Here is a 4,802-nt window from a genome sequence, read left to right on the forward strand (position 1 = left end):
CATATCATTCAAGGGAGACTTTTTACTAGACATTGAATCGGAAAATGCTATAAACGAAGGAATGACCTCAGAAACTCCCTGCACTTCCTTATTCTTTAAATACTATGGGATTGTTCTGTCTTTTAATTGGTTTTTATTTGATCATTGTCAACAAATTAAAAGCTGGTCTTCATTTATGTCAAAACTCTACCTTGAAAATCTTCCGCTTCCAAGTTAGAAGAGAGGGAGTGGAAGAGAGTCTATCTGTGGCAGTATAAATACTCCTGGCTTATAGTCACTCAGGTTTTGAGTAGAGACACAGACTCGTCCAAGATGTTACTTTCTGTGCTGCTGATGATGATGGTCTGTGGAATACAGTCCACTCATTATCATGGTACTATGATGACCTACTACCCAAAGGAAATTTTTTCAAATGGATCAGTCTCTGTAAGTACAGATTATTTTAAAAATATCCCTATGTTTGTCTTTTAAACTTTGATTTAACCTCTTGCATTTCTATAGGTAATCCTTCATTTTAAGTTTAACTTTCAAACCTGCACAGTTAGTTCATTTTCTTGCACTGGCAACTGTGGTACTGAAAGCACAATTATAATAAATGCCAAAATTGAGTCAAGTGCTTCCTGGTGCCAGACTGAAAGAATCACAACTCGGCTGCTTCCCAACAACTCTCCTTTTCAGCTCTCGTGAGTCCACTTTTAAACATGAACAATATTTGGATTTTAAAATTATTTGTGATAGTCTTTTCAAAAGAAACTTGATTTGCTAAACCCGATATCAAAATTATTTCTTTGAGACCAAACTGCACATATTGGCCATTGTCTACAACGTAAACATTTATTCTAAACATCCATCCCAGATATGCCGGTGGTACCTGGTTTTCTAATCTAAATGGCATCGACTCCTGGAGAGCTGTAACTAACGTTGAACTAAGGGAAAGATCTGACAACATGAAAATTAACTCATCACCACAGACCAACACCTTTCCGGTCCTGAGGTAAGATTCCTTTAGGCACCATGTTGACAATGATGAAATTATTTCGTTGACGCTCCTTTTTTTCATTAAACGTGGATCTTTGATGATGAAAACTTGTCGACTCATGGGTGCGAATTTCTGTCGACAAGAGTACACTAAATAAAAATGTTAGTGGGTGGTCAGTCAGGCTTTTAAAATCATCATTTTACTGTAATCTGCTAAGCAGTATCAGCCATGCTGCTGCATCCTGTTTGGCGGCAGCAGTGCACATTCCGCATGACCACAGATGGACCATGGCAGCAGCTGCAGGGGTGAAAATAAGCTGGAATGATCTGGTACTGCACACTTAACTCTGACAAACTCTGCTGTTCCAGCTGTGATTGTGCAGAAATGAGGTGTAGCTTAGAGTCTGTGCTTTATGCTCCACGATGATGGTTTGCTCTGAGCAGTATGGCTCCTCCGGCCCTTGCTACCTAATAAACTAAATGTGGCTGATCATCCTCTGCAAAGCACAACAAATCCTTTTGTCTAAGTAGCAATATTTTATTTCTTTCACCCCACGAGAGGTAATGCCAAACCTTCTTGCATTTCTACCAAAAAGGAATCCCTAAATTATATCCAAAGCAAATGTTTAATTCTATACTGTTTATTTTTGGATAAAGAGTCAGATGAAAAGGTACATAGATCTTGGAATATTTCTCTCTCATAGTTCTCGTTTCTCTCTATTTAATTAGGATGTAAATGTTTCCTTGTATTGCCATTAAAACATTTTCTCTGCTTCCTTTAAATATTTCAAAATTTTAGTAAACATATTGAATTTTAGGTCTGGATTGCCATGGCATTACAAGGCAATTATGTAGGTCATCTCTGTATTATTATTATTATATTTATTTTATTTTTTCTTACATATATAAACATTTTAAAATCTACCACTGAATAGCAGTAATCAAGAGGAAAATTGAAAAGATAAAGCCAAAATTGCCAAAGTAGAAGAAAGTTTCTGTTCTTTGTTTTTTTTTTTTNTATGTTTGTCTTTTAAACTTTGATTTAACCTCTTGCATTTCTATAGGTAATCCTTCATTTTAAGTTTAACTTTCAAACCTGCACAGTTAGTTCATTTTCTTGCACTGGCAACTGTGGTGCTGAAAGCATAATTATAGCAAATTCCAAGATTGAGTCCAGTGCTCCCTGGTGCCAGACTGAAAGAATCACAACTCGGCTGCTTCCCAACAACTCTCCTTTTCAGCTCTCGTGAGTCCACTTTTAAAGATAAACAAGATTTGGATTTTTCATTTGGATTGTTTGTAATAGGGTTTTAAAAAGAAACTTGATTTGCTAAACCGAATATCAAAATGATTGCTTTGAGACCACACTTGCCTTATTGGCAATTGTCTACAAAGTCAAAACTTATTCTGAATATCCATCCCAGATATGCAGGTGCTGGCTGGTTTTTTAATCTAAATGACATCGGATCCTGGAGAGCTGTAACTAGCGTTGAACTAAGGGAAAGATCTGACACCATGAAAATTAACTCATCACCACAGACCAACATATTTGCGGTCCTGAGGTAAGATTCATTTAGGCACCATGTTGACAATCAGTGTTGTTTTCATCAACTATGACGATGATTAAAATATTTCGTTGACGCTCCTTTTTTTCATTACAATATCGAAAACTGACAAACTAAACGTGGATCTTTGATGGCGAAAACTTGACAACTCATGGGTGTGAATTTTTTTCGACAAGAGTACACTAAATAAAAATGTTAGTGGGTGGTCGATCAGGCTTTTAAAATCATCATTTTACTGTAATCTGCTAAGCAGTATCAGCCATGCTGCTGCATCCTGTTTGGTAAAGCCGCCCACCTGGCGTGCAGCAGTGCACATTCCGTATGACCACAGATGGACCGTGGCAGCAGCCGCAGGGGTGAAAATAAGCTGGAGTGATCTGGTACTGCACACTTAACTCTGACAAACTCTGCTGTTCCTGCTGTGATTGTGCAAAAAATGAGTCGTAGCTTAGAGTCTGTGCTTTATGCTCCACAATGATGGTTTGCTCTCAGCAGTTTGGCTCTTCCGGCCCTTGCTACCTAATAAACTATATGTGGCTGATCATCCTCTGTAAAGCACAACAAATCCTTTTGTCTAACTAGCAATATTTTATTTCTTTCACCCCACGAAAGGGGATGCCAAACCTTCTTTCATTTCTACCAAAAAGGAATCTGTAAATTATATCCAAAGCAAATATTTAATTGTATACTGTTTATTTTTGGATAAAGAGCCAGTAGAAGAAAGTTTGTGTTCTTTGCTTTTTTTTGGAGCAATGAAGATTTTATTGATCTGTGTGTAATGCATAATTCACAGTAGATCAGGAAGTGTTTGCTTTGAGATGGAAACCTTGTATTCCTTTATTGTACATGTTGTTAGGTTGTCTGTCTGCTATATTGACCAATATAATGTGTTGAACTAGATCTGCTATTTTCCCAACTTTTGTGAGACACTTTTTATAAAGTAGGCCATGAATTCATAAATTTTATTTGAATTCTATAAAAAAAAGTTATTTTGCCAAACGGCAATGATTAAATGCATGGCAGCATTCTATACCCAGCAATTGTAGTATCTAGGCAAGAGCTGTCAGTCTGGTAAAAAATCTGGTTGTTTTTCGAAAATGTAAAGGTCAGCTGTTTTATGAAGTGCAACAAAACTGACTAAAAATACACCAAAAACTTTTTAGAATTTTAGTCAACTAAAACTGACTTAAACGATCACATACTGTAATGACTATAATTTGACTAAAACTAATAATAGTTTTCATCCTGAAGACTAAAACTAAGACTAAATCTAAGATGGCTGCCAAAAAGAGCACTGTCGGCAACCATGTCAGAAAAAAGCTATATAATTAACAAAAACAATCAGATATACACAAGCTTAAAAAACTATAAAAAAAAAAAAGAAAAAGTTTTCATAGTGTACAGGAAAACAAGATCCACATCCCAGTAACTAAACACCAAGTCACAATAAAAAATGGCAATACATTTAAATAACAAAACTGAAGTGGTAAAGATACCCTTAGGTGGTTGTTAAAGACAAAAATACAACCCCGTTCCAGAGATATAGAAAAGCTGGACAAATAACAGCAATGATGGAAGAAACACTTATGAGCAAATAAAAACTGTGTAACACTGTGTAAGATGAGTTTATCTATAAACATATTTCACTGGCAAGACAATTCAGTGCTGAATATAAACAAAACATAAGAGAAAAATAAGCAAAAGTAAATAGCAGTGACAAAACAGAGATGGGTAAAGAGAAGCTGCTGAGCAAACTTAAACTTATGTTCCATTCAACATTTTAAATAGAACAAAGTCATCTCTAAACTTAATTTGATTTAAAGCAACATTTGTGGAAATTTCTGTAACCATTGCTCAGGCAAATGGCTTAATATTCGGCTCTCTCAGTATATAAGTTGTAAATAAAAGCTCTTTTGAATCAAGACGAGGAATAAATTAGGTCAACTAAATTAGATCATTCCTGCCAACAACTATCAACACCTATAAAAACTTGCTGAAAAAATGCCTGCTTATGAGATCAATTAAACATTTCTGAATTGGATTAAATTGAAACCCAGGGCCATCTTTGCTCACATAAACATTAATAAAGCATTAGAATTTTATCATTAATGATTATAGTAGGAAGTGGGATAAAATGCCTGTATGAAGACTCATTTTGATGAAGAAACAGAAAAGGTATACATTTAACCATTAGATCACTTAAGGCCTAAAGAAAACAACATTGGTAATACACAAAAAAATGAATATGACTATGTTCTA

This window comes from Cyprinodon variegatus, unplaced genomic scaffold (genome assembly GCF_000732505.1).
Source record: "Cyprinodon variegatus isolate N-32 unplaced genomic scaffold, C_variegatus-1.0 Scaffold251, whole genome shotgun sequence".
In the NCBI taxonomy this organism is placed as follows: Eukaryota; Metazoa; Chordata; class Actinopteri; order Cyprinodontiformes; family Cyprinodontidae; genus Cyprinodon; species Cyprinodon variegatus.